Consider the following 21448-nt stretch of genomic DNA (forward strand, 5'->3'; position numbering starts at 1 on the left):
CTACTCTTTTAGTCAATATAGATTTTGGTTATGTCCACTCCCCATTGCCTCATGCCATAATCCGGGTTACACGTGCTTGTCATGAAAACAGGGATCATAAGGGCAATGTCATGGCTTTGGATCCCAATCAGACTGAAAATCTTTGGTGGAAGTTGAAGAAATTTGTGCGTGACAAGGCTCAAATCTACAAACCTGATTTGGCAAAAGCAGCCAAAGCTGGAGCCAGATTGATGAAGAGTACTGTTTTCACTCATATAGTCAATGCCTAAGAGACTGCGAGTTGTTATAAAAGTCAGTGGTGGTGCAGCAAAGTACTTGTGGTGTGTTCATGTGTTCTTTTGGTGTTGTTTTTTCATGATTCAATTTTTTCCCCTCAAAATTGAGTGATTCCTTATTTTTTCCCCCCTCTGCTTGGTGTAATTGTTACTTTTCGTTTGATTTATTTTAGTGTTTCTGAAAGCCAGAAAGTTGCCATTTGAAACATGTGTCATGCTTGTGATCTACAAAATTACAAAAATGTTTCTATCTTCTTTTTTTGGTCTCATGAGGGTTCTTTCATTGTTATTGTTAGGATGGAAAATTGTGTTTTCCTCTTGGAGAGGACACTGCGGTCAGAGATGATCATAATCTCTGCACTCTGTCCCCTTAAAGAGGAAAATATTAACACTTTTTAATTCATATAGACAGTTACATTTTGGTCTACAAATCAGTGACACGAACATTTCAATAAAATATTGTTGGATACAGATGTGTTACATATTAAATGACCATTTGGTTAATCAGTATGAACAAAGTCTCATGGAGAGCCAATATTTGTCGTTTTCAACTCCTTCCAAGCACACGACTCAAACACCAGCGTGTACAAAAATGAAAATCAGATGTTGTTCATTATACCACTGGTATTGGGCCAGAACCTCCTATGTCACATTTTAATACATTTCACATTATCTCATAAATCTACACTATTTGTCAGTCCATACATGTGAGTGCTATTTTGCCAAATAATTGCAAATGGCTTGCTCTGTTTGATGATGTGATGTTGATGATTCAACAAACGTGCCTGCCGGTTTTGGGGTCTCATGGAAAGTGATGAATTTGGAAGTTCAAACTTCTGTCTTCACTCATGCATCAATCCCCCCCGCCCCCCCCCCCCCCGCACCACCACCACTTATTTCTCTTTTCCTTGCTACAGCTGGGTTTTTTTCCCCCCTAATATATTTTCAAAGTCACTATAAGTCCAAATGACCACCTCCAATTCCATGGGATACATGTTTCCATGGTGAATCGGTGGATCGGGGCTCCACTGATGATGTCACATTGTTGTGGTCTTGCACGCGCGTCACACAGTGTTAGTGTACTCAAATTTGATTGAACTAATTCAAATCAACTGTTCTGTACGAAATGATGACAGTTTTCAAGTTCACCGGAAATCAATTCAGAGCTCAGGATTAGCGCAATAAGATGTTGAATGTGCTTGCTGGAATCAAACCACACCCCCTCTGAAGAATACAAGCCCACTGAATGCTACATTTTAAATCCCTACCAGACAGTTTTTTTAGGTCATAACTGGACATGTCTGAGGAAAGAAGGAATTTTAGTGAGACTTTGGAAATTGATCCATCTATTTTTAAGCACTTATCCTCAATAGGGTCACAGGTTAGCCTTTTTTGCCTGTCTTGGGCAAGAAGCGGGTACACACTGGACTGGTTACCAGCCAATCGGAGGGTGAATATAGATAAACAAACATTGAGTCTTTATATTCATTTAACCTAATGTGTTTGTTTTAGTACACAAAGAAAACAGGGAAAACTCCATATCTTTGAACTGTGAGGGATAACCAATATTCAACTGTGCTGCTTAAGTTCTTTCAAATGTTTCTGTCTTTGAACAGACATTTGATGGAAAGCTTTAGAGTAAAAGGACGTTTGCAAAAAATAGGAAATCATGCTAAGTACTTGTCGTGTTATCAAGTCAGGCACACGTGAGTCCAGCTGTCGTGTTAACGTGCTGTATCATGCTCATGCTGTACACAATTACACCACAGTACTTGGGCCAAATTGTACTGAAAATCCCACTGAAAGTGGAGACAAAAATTGCTACTGGTTTCCGGCTACCGTCTATATGTACAGACTGCTCTGCAACAATCTGGTCTGAATCCATGGAAAAACATCAATTGTAATTAGAGGTTAGATCAACACAACGTTTTCTTCACATGGGAACCAATTTTATGATCGTGAGGTGGAAATCAGAGAGAAGGGGGAAGAAGCTGCCCCGCTCATTCAAACGGGAAGACATTGAGGGGACATGGACCATGATGGCCAGTGGTACGCTGTTGCTGTTATCTTGGACTGCTGCCTGCATACTTACTGCTACTGAAAGGGTCGAGCAGTTAAGGTCCATTTTCAACGACGTGTGTGGGTCATATTCATACTGGGGAGGTTTGTGAGAAAATGACGGCTTTCCCCTTATTGAACATGCATGCCCTGACGTGATAATATACAGAGAATATAGTGCCTATATCCTTCAACATGTGGTGCAATGCAAAACAAAAGGAAGTTGGTGTGTATACAATAGCGCGCTGTAAAGAGTGCCGGGTTTAAATGGCTGAGTGAACTTGACTTGGGAAGTACAATGAACTAAAATCTTTCACCATATGCACTGAAATTTCCACATGCTCATCCATCATTAAAACCCAAAGAGCAGACATACTGTATCCTGACTTCTTGGGGGTCGGCTGGGCTTTTTGGACTGGTACAACAGCAGCAGCGAAAACACTGTGATTACGACTGTCCCAAATAAATATTTTAAATGGCAAAGTCAAACGAGGGATGTACAAGAAGACCGAAATCTGACCATCGTGTAATTATGTCAGTGCCTTACCCTTTGAAGTCTTCCTGACATGTACGGCTAAGATCACATAAGGACACATCCTGTACAAGTAGTAGCACGGCATGATGTTATTCATGGCCGAACGGGAACGACACAATAATTTGGTGTGTGGCAGGCCAACACATAGTCCACAGACCAAAGTGGTGCACTTGCACTCTTCACATCTGCAACAGGGTTGAGCCGAAGAAATATTTTTAGCAGTCCCGTAAGTATGTTAAATTAATAAAATAGCAGTAAATACACTCAGTGTATGACCATAGACGAACAACCGTTATGTTATGTTTAATTTTATCCAAGAATCGGTTAAGTTGCTACACTGGGTCTGGAAGCTGCAGAACAGACTTTCAAGTTCTGCGACTGGTATGCAAATCACTGAAGAGTTTAGGTCCCGACTACATTCAATCAACCAATCAATCAATCAGAGAAATAAGTGCTGGGGGGTGGAATTGATGCATGAGGGGTGGGGTAGGGGTGGGGCGGAATTGATGCATGAGTGAAGACAGAATGCCAAATCTAGAAGGAGGTCTGCAGCCTCGGGTCAGTTCGTGGAGTCCAGAATTCAAAACAAACATGGTGAAGCGGCATTTAGCTATTATGCTGCACATAAATGGAATAAGCTGCCAACAGAAGTGAAGTCAGCCCCAAATGTGGATACTTTTAAAGAAAATTAAAAACTGTTGCGATGTGACTAAGGTCTTTTGAAAGCATTGAAAATAAATAATCAAAAGTCTTTTTCATACACTGTATTCTCCTGTAAGGCCGTATCTCACAGGGCAGTGAAGGTTTGGAAGTGTGTGCGTATGTTATTTTTTTGGAGGAGGTGGATTTGTCAGGTTTGTTCAAAGTCACATACGGACAGAAAAACGTTTGCCAACAATTTTAATGGTCAAGGATAGTTTTCCTTATCGCAAAGAGCTTTTGAACATCATCAAAGTTTGATGTTGACAAGAAAAAAATGTTTGTGAGCATTAAAACTGTTTGGGAATGTCTGGTGACTGCAACCTTTTGTTACAATGAACGAACCCTGACAAAACCAACATTTGCTACGTGAACACACTTACAAATCTTCACCCCTCGGTGAGATACGGCCTGAAGGCAAGCAAGCTACCTTTTATTCGTGAAGTAAATACCTTTAGAAAAGTGTAGTTTAATGATGTAAAGCACCTCGTGATACCTTGTGTATGAAATTATTATTATACATTATTCTGCCTTGCTTACCTCACAAGTTGGAGTTTCTTGTCATTGAATGTTCGCTACTGAGTTGATATGATATAGAACGTACAACTTTACGTACAACTGCACAGCAAAGATTTTTTTGGGACTGCGTATGACTATCCTACCTATGCTCAGACATGCTCGTTGGCACATTTACTGGAATGTAGTTAGAATGATTTAGAGTTTCTGGAAGTTTTCTGTTGTTCAAGCAGTTAAAGAGGAGGCGTAAACAAAACCTAAGAGGAAAAAAAAACAAACTCTTAAACTAAATCACATGTGACAAGAGTCTCTCTGTCAGTGCTTAGAAGTCCAGGTCCCAAAAGGATTGGAAAGATGTATTTTTCCTTCCCAGCTATAATGAATAACTTATTTTGTGATAGCAGGTTGTGTGGGGAGGAGCTCGATGACTGCTGGCAAAGTTACCTCACCACAAAATCTACCAGTTGATGAGAGGAGTACCATTTAAGTTCAATGCAAATGCCGTCCCTGGTTGAGAACAGTGAGTGAATGTAAAACATGTCAATGAAACATATCAAAGAACAACCAACAGTGTTCAACTTTAAGCAAATGTTTTAATTTAAAGAACGCTGCAGAGCAACACCATTTGGTCTTCCTGTGTAATGCGTCTTGTGATTTCTTTTGATCAAGATTCATGACAGTCACAGTCCACGGAGAAAGTTTTAGGGTGAGGAAAAGTTTGTGGGAAGAGCAAATACACAAATCACAGATGGGCTCAGCCGTGTTTAACAACGTGTTAAGATGAAAGGCGGCTGCCTTTCATCTGCGGAAGAATATTACCAAATATGCAGAAACCAACATGAGGGAAAGTCCATCCATCCATTAGCTGAAACACTTATCCTCACGAGAGTTGCGGTGTACTGAAGCCTATCCCAGCTGACTTCGGGCAGCAGGCAGGGGACACCCTGAACTGGTTGCCGGCCAATCGCAGGGTATACATTGACAAACAAATAACCAAGCTCAAAATCACACCTAGGGATGATTTGGTGTGTTCAATCAGTCCACATGCATGTTTTTGGAATGTGGGACAAAACCGGAGGACCCAGAGAAAACCCACACAGGCACGGGGAGAACATACAAACTCTACACAGGAAAGCCAAAACCCGGATTTGAACCTTGGACCTTTGCACTGTGAGGCGGACATGCAGTCACCACTATCCAACCCATGGGGGAAAGTCAGAAACACTTATTCTTCTACAAAAAGCTTAACGTCTCAAAATCGTGATCAATCATCAAAAACATTCAAGTGAATATTTCTACACATGCACACTTCTATCTCTGACAATATTAGGACATCTCGCAAATATTTAGGATTCGAGGGACTATAACCTTCTTCCTCCATATAGACACTCACTGGAGAGAAAAAGCTTCACCTCACATAATGTCCGAAAGCTGTGACCCATCATCACCAAATTTATGTGTCCATCTCTCCTCATGCCACATCAACCAATGAAAAAATTAGAAACATATTTGGGATTTTAGGGGCATCAAGTGTTTTCCACTTAATGTTACTTGATATCAACAATCGATCTTCACCCAAATTTAAAACCCAAAATATTGAGGTCATTCAAATAAGGTGGTTCAGATGTTGAAGTGGGCATGAGTACAGAGGACCACATTAATTTGATGGCTGATTTCAGTTGTATAACGTGAAGCTTTTCTCCAAAGCGCAGGTGTCAAACTTTGGTACTTGTGCGCCGCTATATTCATCTTTTAGATGTTTCCCTCTGTTATGATGAAGGCCGGGGTGTTTTTTTTTTCTATTAGTGTCTGTTAAAGTACCGTATGTGGAGGTGTTTCCAATTTGGTGGCACAGGAGGCTCAACCCCTCTTACATCAGCTCAGTGATGACAGCACAGGAAGGAACACTCTCTCTCTCTCTCGTTCTCTGGGGAACTGCCATTTTTGTTGCTGCTTTTTCTCATGCTTTGGTTAGTAAGGGAGGTAAGACCCTATCTTTTTGTTAAATGCATATTTTGATGACTATTTTCACTTTCCAAGTCAGTAATGTTTTGTTTGTTGTGTTAGCCCTGGTTTGTCTTCAAGTCTTTTTTGGTTTAGTCAAGTGGTGATGGAAACTCAGAAATAGTAAATGCAAATACATCTCTTTCACTCGTAAGTGCCGTAAGTGTTTTGAGTAGACTGCTTGGGACTGAAGGGAGTTGGGGAGCTGGGCTTCATGTTGCGTCCTGGATACCCCAAGACAGGGCCTAACACCCTCCTCCAACACACCTAATTCAAATCGTCAGGCTCCTGCAGATATTGCTGATTAGATGATAATTTAAATGTGTTAGAAGGAAACATCCCAAACATGCCATATAGTGGCCCTCATACCTGTGCTCGCTAGTGAGCATCAATGGAGAGGAAAAGGCTTGCCAATAAAATCCAAAGTATTCAGGAAATCTGTTCAGTTAATTCCGTTTTTCACGGCCCTCTGAAAACGGATCGTCGGCCAGCATGGAAAGATCACTCTTTCTGTACTTTCTTGATACATTTATTTTGACATTTTGCAGCAAAGGTAGATGTAGATGAAATCAAAGTAGTTGCAGTAGCAGTATCAGAAGCAGTAGCAGGTAATAACCTAAAGCACACAAATGCAGAATATATCTTGATAAGCACACATAAATGCAGAATTTCTTTCTGCATCACGGTGTAAATAAGTATAGAATTTACATTAATTAATACTTTTATTTTAACAATACATTTAATAAATACTTTAATCAACCGTGATCTCACTATGTATCATTTTAAACGTAAGAAACCATATATCACAAACATATCAAGTCGACACGAACAAAAGAACTACAACTCCCAACGGTCCAAACCAGAAGTGGAGCGCCGGCATGATTAAGCCCAGCTACAACGCGATGTACTTCGCTCAAAAAAAATTACGGCTAGACAAACATGAAAACTATGAATAATGAGTTAAATAAAGACACCATTGTTTTAGCAACACTTTAGCCCACGCCGTTTACATTGCCGATTGCGTGCGGTAACTGACTGATTACAAACAAAGCACAACGGACATAATGCAAAGCAGACAAACAACGCAACTGATCATGATCAATCTAAAGCTAACATAAGATATCTGGTAAATAAAAATACAAGCGTAGTTTACCATTGGGCCATGCCGACGACGAAGCGAGTGTATTCACTAACGCAACATAATGCTATTCTGCTTTTTATACCTCGCGCGAACGGTCGCCTGCCAGTGGCAGCCCCGGCCTTTTTAAAGCGCCAGGTGAATCCAACACCTCCCACTTAGGTTCCCGATGTCCCATCCAGGGAACTTACATCAACACATAATTAAAGACCCCATTCAGTGATAAGTTCATAAACCTTACAACCGTTTTTTCTTTTTTCTTTTTTTTTTCTCTCCCCCGACCATTTGTCCAATGTTGCCTCCTGTTTTCGGTGAAGAGCATAGCCCCCAAGCGGATCAGTGGCTTTATGAAGCATGGGTGCTCAACTTCGTGTATGTACGGTGTACATTTTGTGTGGGCATGGTGACAGCGATCCGCCTACACCAACCAGCCAAATAATGTCTTAAGAGGGTCTTGACTGGAGCTAGAGTCCGGGTCACAGAGTTGCAGCTGGAATCAAGTCCTCTGCTGGGATAAGCACAACCAGCGTCCTTACATCTCTTTGCAGGATGATGGTTGGTGGGAGTTGTTGACGCGTTTTTCTCAGTGTTCATCATTGGCAGTCCGGCACAAACTTTGACGTCAACGTCCCTGACGATTCCGTGCTTGTCGGATCTTGTGGCTGTGACTCGGCCCAAGCGGAATTGCCCTCTGGCGTTCCGGTCCACAATCTAGTATTTTTTTATTTTTTTTTACTTTCCTGATGTCAGGCCATTTGAGGAATTGAGGCCCGGTCTGCCACTCAGAGTCTTCGGCCAACTCCTCAGGGGTCGCACCCCTTGTGAGGATATCTGCGATGTTAAGGCATCCTTCAACCCACTTCCAGGTGTCCACCGGACCGGCCTTCTGGATTTCTCCGATCCGGTTTGCGAAGAAGGTTTGGTATCCATAGCTGTCCTTTTGGATTGCACCGAGGATTGTCTGGCTGTCTACTAAGTGTACCCAGTGATCGACTGGGATGCGGCAGTGCCTCTCAAAGTATTTCTTTAAGCGAGTAGCGATCACTGCACCGCACAGTTCAGCCTTAATTCCATCCCCCTTCTGGTCGAGAGGAGTAAGCTTGGCCTTAGACTCCACCAGCCTCACGATGACCTTACCAGGCTTGGTTTCCCAGCGAAGATAAAGTACAGCTCCGTAAGAGGCTTCACTCCCATCAGAAAATGTAATTCCAACTGGGGGGCCTAAGACTTCATTGGGTGTGAGGCTTCGGTCGAATCTTATTTGTCCGAGCCTTACATACTCCTCGAAGAGTGTAACAGCTGCCTCCCGGAGTCTTGGTGACAGCGGATCATCCCATGTATCTTTCACAGGACGATCTTTTCTTGCTTCTTGAAATGATTCTCTTACAAGGATTACTCCCTTCTGTTTTGCAGGGGTAACTAGACCAATTGGGTCATAGAGGCTGGCGATTTGGCCAAGAAGCAAACGTCGGCTTAGTGGCTCAGGAGTGCATCTCCTGACTTCCTCCTCCCTTAAGTCGAGCCCAGTCCTCATCTTCCCCCTTTTCTTCAAGCAGTTGATCGAAGCAAGGATACGGAGCTTGTCTGACTCAGGCTCATACCCAACGCCAAGGGCTTTACTGTCCTCCTCTTGCAGCTGATTTGGGAGTATGAGGATTGTCGGAGTGCTTGGACAGCCAGACTGGGGACTGCATTGGGCTTCCCCCCTCCCACTTTGGCCAGAGAAGACCCAGGGTTTTAGAGAAAAAGCCCCAGCCTTCAGTATCTTCTCAACACCAACAGTTATCCTTCGCAGCACATCGATTTTGTTGTCTGATGTCAGGATGTCATCAACGTAACAGTCCTCTTCAATGACTCTGCGTTCTTTGAGCATTGATGAGAACTGTGGAAGTTGAGCTGTCTGTCGCATTGCGACTTGGGCTATACAGCCTGCTGGCTTATCACCAATATTCACTCGGACGACTGCAAACGTTTCTATTTCGTTCTGGGGGTCATTCCTCCACAGAAATCGATGTAAGTGGACTTCTTTGTCTTCAAGCCAAACTGAGTTGTACATCTTTTATACATCACCCAGGGTGTTAGCTATAGTGGTGTTACTAATGACTTTTTCGTCCTTTGTCAACAGAGGGTTTGAATCACTTGAGTCCACAAGAACCTCCTCATACACTTTTCAGGCAGTTCTCATGGACCTTGCGAAATGAGTGTCGGATTGGCGGAAGGTTAGTTCCACCCTCTCCACGAGGTCAGGGTGGGTCCCGCCAACTGTCTTTCCAAGTGGGCCATCCCAGAGAATCAGGTCCCCGTTTCTCTGAACTGGTTGTGAGACCAGGCGACCTTCCCTGTGACTAATGAGGAGATAGATTTTGGTGGGCCGGACCAAGTCCTCAGCAGCAACCCCAGGGAAGAAGCCTTGAAGCTGGTATGGTGTTGCTTTCTGGCTGACCTCTGCGATGCATTCCAGGCCATAGCAGACAATCTTGTGCACTCCCACTGTTCCCTCAGGAGTCTCTACCCTCAACCGAAGGGTATATCTCCTGGTCATGACAGTTTTCCTCATCCCGCCAACTCCATGCACAATCAGTTTGATGTCCTCACCACATAGTCCTAAACGCTTGGCTCCAGTGTTTGTGATGTAATTGGTATCTGAAGCAAGGTCAATCAATGTACCAATCAGATGGCCAGAATTGCTCGTAACCTTGAGGAGCATCATTAGCACTGGATATTCTTTTGGTACACTTCCAGTACTGGTGCAAATTGCTGCGGTGGTTTTGTTTGAGAAGACTTTCTTGTACTCTGTCCTCTGCTCTGGGGATAGTGTAGCAAGAAACTCTTCCTGCTGGCTTGTTAGGCCAAGAGGTTTTTTTGCCACCTTCACTGGGTCTTTACTGCCACCGTCTTTTCGGGTGGCGAACCTGGGGCACAGCAGGTAGTGGTGAGCCTCTTCTTGACGGCAGTCTGCTTTACTGCAGAGGAACCCCGGTTTGCAAAAGCCATTCTTCGGATGGATGCTTAAGCATCGATTGCATATCCCATGGGTCCTTAGGTGAGACTTTCTTCTTGCCAGGTCCATATCCCTGAATATTTTGCATGCAAAAAGCCTTCCAGTGTGCGTTTCATCACCACAGGCAGAGCATGCGGTTTGCAGCCTTCCCGCAGAACCTCGTTGACCTGCAGTGACTCTGGAGAAAGCCTTCTTAGCTCTTTTCTCGATTGTGTCTATCGGACGTTTCTCAGATGGAGCCTTTACAAGACTTGTTTCCAGCTGGTCCAGCTCCTCAAGAATGACCTCCTGTCTCTTTAGAAATTGGAGAAGGCAGTCAAAGTGGTTCTACAGGGCAAAGCCATTCATTGGCTCATTTTTGTAAGCTACCCATTTCTCCTTTAGAAAGTTTGGTAACTTTGTCTCAGGTGACTGTGCCACGAGTCGGTTCTTCATCACATCCTCTTCACCCAGGATAAGAAGATTGCTTAAAGCCCTTTCCACTGTTTGGATTAGCTCTATCGCTTTTCTCGGGTGATTCCCCTTTAATGGGGCTAGGCCTTGAACCTCATTTGCTATTGTTTGGACAATCCTTGCTTTGTTCCCGTATCTGTTGTCCAAACGCCGGACAACAGATACCCTTGCCGACGACGAGCGAGTGTATTCACTAACGCAACATAATGCGATTCTGCTTTTTATACCTCGCGCGAACGGTCGCCTGTCAGTGGCAGCCCCGGCCCTCTTAAAGCGCCAGGTGAATCCAACAAAATCTTTCTGGTATTTTCAGAGGTTGATAAGGTTCCGTCGACAAAGATATTTCGTCCAATATTTAGATGACGAAAGCAATAATAATTGGCGGCAGCAGGTCTTTCTGTTGGACACCAAATTATTGTTAATATTATTAGACTTTTTTTCTTTTATTATTATTTTCCTTTCGTAAACAACCATTTTTCCCAACTCTGTGTGTGTGTGTGTGTGTGTGTGTGTGAGAGAGAGAGATGGTGATGCTCTTCACAGCAGCACCCTTTCATGATTTTTTAAAAATGTTTTGTGTTTGTAAATAGATGCCTTACAGACAAACCTCTCTGAGAGGGCTCTTAGGGGTCGACTGGGAAATATTTTCAAACAGCTTTTTCTGCACTTCTGGACCACATTTACGCAACGCATCACTACTCCAATCCTCTGTGACACACACAATGAGTTGTTGGCTCTCAAAGCCTCCACACATGAGTGTCAGGCGCCCTGGGGATCCCCACGGAGCTTTGAAGGAGTACAAAAGTGCAAGCAAGGAAAAGGAGAACGCCCTCTGCTGCGGCTATCATCATGAGGACCATAAGGTCGTTGGCTCATAAAATGGACAATTTTATCACACTGATGAGACCGCAACCCATATATCGAGAATTCAGCATCTTATGCTTGACGGAGACCTGCTTACACGTAGATTTGCATTTCACTGATGTCATTGCATCTCTACCTGGATTCAGGTCAGTGGCAGAGATTTGGCTCTGAGCGGTAAGAAGAAAGAATGCGGGATTGCAATTTTTGTGAATTAAAGTTGTAGCAATCCAAATTCTTTTTACTGCAAAAAAAGTGTCTTTGCACAGCACACATTGAACTGTTAGCTCTCCGCATAGCTCGCCAGTTTGTTTTCTGCACAATGAAGGATGAGAAGACATTGGACCTGTTGTATGGTAACATAAATGATGCAACCCCTGCCTCCAGTCGGCTCATCAGATCACAATCGGGTGTTGAGAACATCTTAGAATGTTCCTGCAGTTCAAAGTCTTCCTACGAAGACAAAGGTCATCAGGAAGCCGGAGATGAACTGCAGTGCTGCTGTCAAAAGAAAGATTGGATTGTGCTTTGTGATCCAGATGGGGACAACATTGACGACCTCACAGATTCACTAACTGAATGCAGTCCTCCTCAATTAAAAGAAAAGGGCCTTCACATCTGAGGATCGGGAGCAGTTGATGAGGTGTAAAATCAAGGGGAGATTCGGGGCGGCCTGGTACTCTACTAACCAAATTTAAATGGCATCAAAGACGTGGCGTGGAATGAAACACATTCTGCAAAATAGCAGATGCCCCCGTTTTTGCACTTGGCAGCAACCAGCCACATATTGTGATCAGCGATGTCGGTGCACCACAAGCGACTGTTCTCCCGCCATTTCCTGTTCACCTTGTACAGACACCGGATCTTGCCATCAACAGAAGCTTTTGGGCGACTTTGTGCTGGTGATGTGTATTAGGGGTGGACAGGAAATCGGCAGAGAGAGAGGGGGAGACAAAGAGAGAGAGAGAGAGAGAGAAAGAGAGAGAGAGAGACAGACAGAGAAACAGAGAGAGATAGAGAGAGAGAGAGAGAGCAAAGAGAGAGCACAGAGAGCTGGTGGACAACTTTGTGGACCGGTGCAGTCGGAACCATCTAGTCCTCAGCACGAGCAAAGCTCAGGAGATAGTTGTGGACTTTAGGAGTACCATGACCACCGGTCTTGGTTAAGTTTGCTCCTCGGTGTGTCCCTTAGAGTGAGAAATTTGGTCATCCAGGAGAAGATTGGAGTCGAGTCACTGCTCCTTGAAAGGAGACTAATGAGCCGAGTTGGGCATCTGTTCAGGATGCCTATTGAATGCCTCCCTGGTGAGGTGTTCCCCGGGAAGAGGCCATAGGGACGACCCAGGACATGCTGGAGAGACTATGTCTTCCGGCTAGCCTGGAAAGGCCTAAGGATAAACCCCAGAAGAGTTGGATAAAATGCCTGAGGAGAGGGATGTCTGGGCTTTCATGTTCCAGCTGATGCCTCCACCATCCATCCCTGGATAACCAAAAGAAACTGGATGAATTGTTTGGAAAAGCCAGAAAGATTTTGCAGGGTCAGGATGTTTTTTTTGTTTGTCATTTTATAGTTAACACAATACATAAGTATGTGATCTGGGGGTGACCAGTGTCATGTTCTCACAACTGTAGAACGGCAAATGCAAGTGTGTATTTGTGTTTAGAATACAGGGTTCATTGCTATTTCCCTAAATATTTTCCTTGGAGGTTTGTCTGGTGAGTGGCCGGGCCCGTGAAGAGGGAGCTGTCTTTGAAAGATCAGAGAAAGATCTGGCCTAATTACCCAATGTTTGCCTCAAGACATCTGGGCTGACTGCCTTCTGCTGAGAGATGGCTCATATGGAAGGATGTCAGAAGAGCAGGTCGCCACAGATAAATCATTTGTCAACATGGGCAAATAAATCATTTACCGGTAGTTGAGGCAGATTGACAGCTCAGACAGTCTTTTGGGAAGTTTACGATACATTCACATCATTTTGTTGCTATACAGATACGAATACATCCTCAAGTTATTGTTTAAGTGGTTTCGAGTCACGATGAAGAGGATCATTATTTGTCCCAAATTTGCAGGATTCAAATACTAACATTTGACTGAGCATCAGGTATTCTAATAAAAGAATCCAGCGAAATAACGCTGCATTGAAGCAAGAGCTCGAACTCAGTCTCCTTTTTTTGTTTGTTTATTTGCTTGCTTGCTTGTTTGTATTTACATGTTCCAATGATTGTCCTACTTAGCGCCAATTGCATTTACAACCCAGTTTGTTGGAACAATATAATCACAAAGTTGTGGAATTTGGGAAATTGTTTGTTTCTCGACTCCAGAGCACAGATACATCTGTTAATCAATTAGTTATTTCATAAGGTGGGCATTGGGCAAGACCATTCAATGTGCTCCAGCATGACTGCACCCAAATACACGAAAGAAGCTTCAGGGTTGGATGCCCTTGATAGTGGAACAAATTGAGTAGCCCTGACCTTAATCACATAAAACATCTCTGTCCTTGACCCCACAAATGTGGTTATGGATTAACGGACAGAAATATAATCCTACAAATAAAATCCAAGGGTGCTGCCAATGATTCTGGACCCTGTAAAAAAAACATCACCACCCACCCATTCATTGTTGTTTATTGAAAAAAAACAAATTTTATTTGGTCAGCTTGTTTTAATCTAATCACGCAAAGTGTGTTTGCGAATTAAAATACTGAGATCTGTCTGGAATACAGAACACATTTGCAGGAACACGAATTCCTCAGGTTAACATTTAGCCTTTGCCAGAAAATTCCAGGAGATGATAGCTTTCCATCCCAAACATAAAATAGGACCAGTTTGGACACACCAAGCTGAAGCAAGAAAATGCGGTTGGTTTCAATTTTAGCATTTGACAGCAAATGCAATACTCTGTAAAGGGGAAATTCTAATTGTCAGAATAAGACGAACGTCTTACAGCATGTCTAAAATCCATCCATCCATTTTCTGATCCGCTTGTCCTCACAAGGACCGCGGGGCGAGCTGGAGCCTATCCCAGCTGTCTTTGAGCAGCAGGGGGGACACCCTGAACTGGTTGCCGGCCAATCGCAAGCATGTCTAATAATAGTATAATGTCAATAATGTCAACACATTCAAACAGATATTGTATATCCCGTTTCATCTCAATTATGGGTCTGATGTTTAATGTAACAAACTGGCAGCATGATTCAAGCAACAAATAAAACACTTTGCACCATTTCTTCATTCGTTCCTCCATTCTCTTGCTTTTAATTTAAAAAAAAAATTTTTACTGGTAATTTGTTTTGCGTGCGCTCATAGATACGTTTACTTCATTTTAATGTGCTAACATATTTTAAACTGCTTGTCATGCAAGCCATCTGTCGGAGCTGGCGCCCGTCTGACAGCCCGGCTCGACACAGAGCCAATCCATCACGAGCATGTTGCAAAATAATGCTTTGAGGGAAACACTACAGGCGGTTGATGTGATATTTTAATTGCGCAGCATTTTCATTTATTTTTCCCACTCTATCCGGGTGTACCGGCCAGTCCAATTGTCAAGTCCGTGCCTAATACTGGGACACGTACCCTAGCGACCAGGACAATGAAAGCTCCTTGCTTTCATTTGCGCTCAGCAAATATGCGACTGTGACGAGGCTGTGTTTAGTTAAAACATTTAAAGCTGTCTCAGTGGGAAGTGGCAAGAAATGTCTGCCAGTCGCACCCTGGCTTCCTCCTCAAGTGTCTCTTTTTAACAGAAGTTATAAACTCCAAGCGGCATGTCTGAATAGTACTTGTGCAGGGAGATCTAAAGACTACCTCTCACAACGTCTATTATTGGTCAAGTCATCCAAGTTGACCATGATTGGGGGGGGGGGGGGGGGACACAAAAATTGTCTAGATTTACAAGGAACCACAAAGTTCCTCACTAATACCGTCATTATGAATGCGCTAAACTTTGTAAGGTGAACACACACACACACACACAAACGGGAAAACCAAACAATGAGTAAAATGCAGCTTTATCTAATTGCATAAAGAAGGCTGTTAAATAATGGCTGAGTTTGAGCAGGGACATCACGTTGAAAGCAGTGATGTGAGGGCCCGCCATTGTTCTCCCTCATGACTTAAATACAGCAGTACTCCAAAGCCACACTGTCTAAATATGTATTTCTGCACAGCTAATTAGAGACTGCCTGCTAAGCGGGCACTGAGCCCAGAATGAGGGTTGGCTAAATATACCGTACCTAAACAAAACCAAAGCTCCCAAACTGAAAATAACAAACAATTGGACATTAAGTCAGACACATAATCACAAACTTAACTGGAAAGGTAACTTTTTTTGTGAGTTGCGTTTCTTGAAGTAGGAGCACTGCAGCAAAATGAGCTTTGTCACGTGCTTTAAAAAAAACGTGACAGGAGAGCCCATGTGACTTTGTATAACCAAATAAGCTCCCATCAAGACAGAGACGCAACAAGCATGGACAATAATTTCCTTTATTTTATAAAGGTTACTTAAGGGTAAATGGCAGGTTTCTAATTTCATCCTCTCTGCAACAATGTGATCGGGTTCAAGTGCTGAACTCTCATGGCATGAATAACACACATATACTGTATATATTTATATACAGTATATATACCGGTACATATATAATATAAGAAATGTAAACATGCTATTTCTCTGGGTTATGAAACTGTGATTACTTATCCAGCAATTTTGGGCCACAAAAGGCAGTAGATGTAGATTGTGAGCACTATAGTTGTTCTTTTAACACCTCCATTTTTAATAGTGTGGAATGAATGGTTTATTTCACAGACAAACATTGCTAAGCATTCATCCGTCAATCCATTTTCAACACCTCTTATTCTGAAAGGTGTCGCGGGGAGTTGCTGGAGCCTATCCTCTTGACTTCGGGCAAAAGGCAAGACTACACCTTGAACTTGTCGCCAGTCGCAGGAGCACATATAGTGACAAACGAACATCCACACCCACACCGATACCATCATTAAGTGGGAACCAATCCCACGCCGTCAGCGTACCAGTCAGGTGAGTGTACCACGACCCCATCAGCGACTCATTCCGACGGGCACCACGTTGGTGACCCCATTCTTTTTCCTACTCTCAAAGCTCCACTTAGGCAGTTAGAAGCTGTTTCAACCCCCTACCCCACCGTGTTACAAACGGTTGTGAGATGAGAATTCCTCAACTTTCTCAGCCTTTTTTAAAACCATATTGGAGCCATAATATTCTAAATGAATGATTATTTATGAAAAAAATAAAGGTTATCAATTTGAACATTAAATATCGTGTCTTTGCGGTGTATTCAATTAAATAGAGGTTGAACATGATTTGCAAATCATTGGATTTTTTTTTAACACAGCGGCCCAACTTCATTGGAATTTAAGTTGTAAAACATATGCAACATTTCAAACACGGACACTAATCACAGAGATAAAATGTGTTGAGTGTTTTTCTCAGTTTCAGTCTGCGTAACTTGAGGAGCGTGATTTAGGTGAGTGTCACGGGTCAGTCGATTGGCCTCCCTCATGTCTCCCTTCCAGCAGATACAAGTGCCCTGAGTCAGCCTGGAGGAAGGTGAAATGTTTTACTGTTCACACATTTCCCTCTCGCTAACCTAAAAAAGAGTCCTCTCTTCCCTCCCTGCAAAATCGCGCTCCTTGAGATCCTTGTGCACCGCCACTCAGCAGCACATCTGACACATCTGGGAACCCAGAAAGGATTAAGTGCTCTGTGTCTAAATGTGTTTTTGAAAAATGAGAACGCGTCAAGGGTTGCAGGATGGAAGCCATGACGCAAGCCTCGAGCAGCATGGTCAAACAGTGGAAATATGCGAACAGCAAAAATGCTCAGGCATCAAAGTGTGTTTAGGAGCATGACTCAAAGGTAATCCAGCACCATATGCTGATATCATGATGTGCAAAACTGCAAAGGAACTAAGAAAATTGTGACATAAGAACAGCGTTTAACCCTTTCGACACGTGACTTTGTGCTGAGGATTTTAAGGTACCCTTAATAAAAGGCTTTTCAAGAGGTTTAGAATCTCAGTATTAATTGCGTTACAGCAGCTATTTACAACAAGAGACATTTAATATTGGGGCGCACTATTTCACAATGTGCGGTCTGCGGTTTGCAATGGAGAACCTTTTCTACAACTGGGACCTAACCTGAATTTGTACTGAAGACTCAATATGCTTTTGTAAAAAAAAACGATATATATATATATATATATATATATATATATATATATATATATATATTAGAGCTGTCAGTTTGGCGCGTTTTTATTGGCATTTATTTAAATGAATTTTAACGTGATTACAATTTTTCTCGCGAGATTAACGCGGCACACGTCACAAGCGGATGTTACGTTTGTTTGTTTATTGAACATAAACATATACAGTAATAATTTGACTTAGTTTGAATAAGGTAGATAAAGAAGTAAAAAGAAAGAAATCAGTCTTCATTCAACACAGTTATTATGTTCAAGGGAGTAGGATGAAGTAAAAAACTTATGTAGTCCTACCCAGTTATGTGTTTAGATCTACTAAATCATTTTTATATCAATCAGAAAAGAAAAAGTAAGAAGAAGTCTCCATTAAGGCTCATACTTTACCCGTTGCTCTATAAATACACCAGAACAAAACAACAAGCGCGCTGCAGAAGTCCACGCCCATGTCTGTTTTGCCAGCCACGGCAGCACGAGACACCCAAAACGGATACTTAAAAGAGTTTATGAATGGAAAGTTTACTTTTAAAAAGTTGCCTGATTGCTCCACTGACAAGACCAAAGTTATCTGTTCTTCTCTCTCTCTGTATCATACAGGTATACGATGTATGCCACTGACACGATTGTTACTTGTTTGGAACTATTTTGTGTGGAAGGTTACAGTGTTCTGCGTCCATATAAATAGAGCGGGTGGAGCTTCTCTGTTTGTCTGACAGTGGTAGCGACCTAGCGAAAATAAAACGTCTCCAGTGTTGTCATCGAACCAAGTGTAGTCATTCGAAATGAGTCTACTTAAAAACCGTAGAGAGACTTCCGCACAAGAAGGACCAACACAATAAACAATGCCTGATGTGTTAGGGGGAGTGATCCCCCCACCCCCCTTTCAGAATGGTTTGCCCCAGCAGCACGGGGGAAGTATGTGCGCTTTTTTGTACGGCGGGCAGTTTTGAATACAACGGCACATAATGAACACTGGTGTCTGGTGTCTCGTTATTCTTCAACAAACATACAGAAACAGACTGCTGTGTTCAAAGTAAACTTGAGAAAAACAAAGTATGCAACGATGGTTTAAATGCACTATAGGCTGAGTACTAGTTTACCTTAGATGTTCACTTTATAATGTTATATTGCTCTGTTTTGATTTTATAAAAAAAAGCTGTTAAAGCAGCTGTTCTGTGACAAAATATTGTTTTCACTGTTGTTGATGGAGAGTAATATTGTGTGAGAGATTATGTGTGAATAACTGCTCCAAGTGAAAAATGTTCATGTAAAATTGAAAATCGAAATTGTTATTTCAGTAAATATTTGCATTTGGCACATAGAAGACACGTCACTCCAAACTGCCACCTTCAGAAGTTCTCCGATGACTCTGCGATTGTTGGCCTCATTACAGAAGGGGACGATCGGGAGTACAGGGGACTGACAAAGGACTTTGTGGACTGGTGCCAGCAGAATCTCCTCCAGATCAACCCTAGGAAAACTAAGGAGTTGGTTGTGGATTTCTGCGGGAAAAAGTCCTCACCAGCACCGATGAACATCCAGGGTATGGACATAGAGAGGGTGACCTCCTACAAGTACCTTGGTGTTCTTCTGAACGACAAACTGGACTGGTCTACAAACACGGACACCCTGATTAGGAAAGGACAGAGCCGACTCTTCCTACTCAGGAAACTGAGGTCTTTTGGGGTTCGGGGGTCACTCCTTAAGATGTTCTATAACTCGGTGGTGGCCTCGGCCATCCATTATGGCATTGTCTGCTGGTCAGGCAGCATCTCAGCCCGGGACAGAAAGAGACTGGAGCGACTGGTCAGGAAGGCCAGTTCTGTCCTGGGTTGCTCCCTTGACACTCTGGAGGAGGTGGGCAACAGAAGGATGCTAACTAAGCTAAAAGCTATGATGGCCAGTCCCTCCCACCCCCTCCAGCCCGCCCTGACAGCACTTGGTAGCTCCTTCAGCCAGAGACTGTTACACCCGCTCCGCAAGAAGGAGAGATACCGACGCTCGTTCCTACCGACTGCTGTCAGGCTGATGAATAAAAAATAACAATCATAATAATAATAATAATTAAATGATGTGAAGGAAAATTGTAAATAGTACTGCGATTTATCCATTTTGTGTTCATATTGCATTTAATTCAAAGATGTTTGTTGTTTTTTTCTCTTTCTTCTTTCTTCGTTCTACATACATTCTTGCTGCTGGAGGCTGTAAATTTCCCCAGTGTGGGACGAATAAAGGATATCTTATCTTATCTTAGAAAACTGATTCATGATTCATGTTGATGAGAGCATTACAATGGGGGAAAAATAGGACAAAAAATGTAAAAGGAAATTCAGAAACGATAAAAAATGTGTGAGTAATCACGATGAATTTTTTAGTTCATTTAAGTTAATTATGACAGTTGCATTTTTAATTGAATTAAATATTTTAATCGTTTGACAGCTCTAATATATATATACCTGGTGTATCAGTATGTGTATATATATACAGTATATACACGGTAATGATTTTATATATATATATATATACTCGGGCTTGAGAAATGTAGTTGGATGGTGACTAAGAGAGGAAAGGTAGTCCACACTGAAGAGGTCTCACTCCCTGAAGGAACAATAGCAGACATTGAGGACAGCTACAAGTACCTCGGTATACCACAAGCCAATGGCAACCTCGAACTGGCAACAAGGAAAGCGGCTACGGCCAAATACCTCCATCGAGTGAGGCAAGTCCTAAGAAGCCAGCTAAATGGCAAGAATAAGACCCAGGCAATAAACAGCTTTGCCCTGCCAGTGATCAGATACCCTGCAGGAATGATAAGGTGGCCAAAGGAAGACAATGGCAGACATACAGGAAAGAGTCTCAGATATGAAGAACTGGACAGCACCAGGCCCGGACATGGTCCACACCAACTGGCTAAAGAAACTCACAGCACTCCATGAGCGCCTAGCAACACAAATGAACCAGCTGCTGAGGGATGGGAGTCACCCAAGATGGCTAACGGAAGGGCGAACGATCCTGATCATGAAGGATCCCTTGAAGGGTGCAGTCCCATCCAACTATCGGCCAATAACCTGTCTCTCCACAACATGGAAGCTCATGTCAGGCATCATTGCGGCTAAGATAAGTGGACACATGGATCAATACATGAGCGAAGCACAGAAGGGCATTGGTAGAGATACCAGAGGAGCCAAACATCAGCTCCTGGTTGGCAGAAAAGTGGCACAAGACTGCAGGTTCTGACATACCAACCATTTATATTTATATTTATATAAAAGGATGGTCCAGTGGTTAGCACGTCAACCGCACAGTGCAGAGGTAATGGGTTCAATTCCAGCTCCGGCCTCCCTGTGTGGAGTTTGCATGTTCTCCCTGGGCCTGCATGTGTTTTTCTCACGGTACTCCGGTTTCCTCCACTTTCCCAAAACATGCATGGCAGGTTTAATGGAACACTCAAAACTGTCTTTAGGTGGGATTATGAAGGCGAATGGTTGTTTGTCTACATGTGCCACTGCGATTGGCTGGCAACCAGCTCAGAGTGTACCCTGCCTACTGCCTGAAGACAGCTCATATAGGCTCCAGCTCCCCCGCGACACTTGTGAGGATACACGGATTGGAAAATGGATGGATAGATGGATGTAATTGACTTAGCGTATTCTATGGAGCAGTTATATTAAT

This window comes from Hippocampus zosterae, chromosome 5 (assembly GCF_025434085.1).
Source record: "Hippocampus zosterae strain Florida chromosome 5, ASM2543408v3, whole genome shotgun sequence".
Lineage (NCBI taxonomy): Eukaryota > Metazoa > Chordata > Actinopteri > Syngnathiformes > Syngnathidae > Hippocampus > Hippocampus zosterae.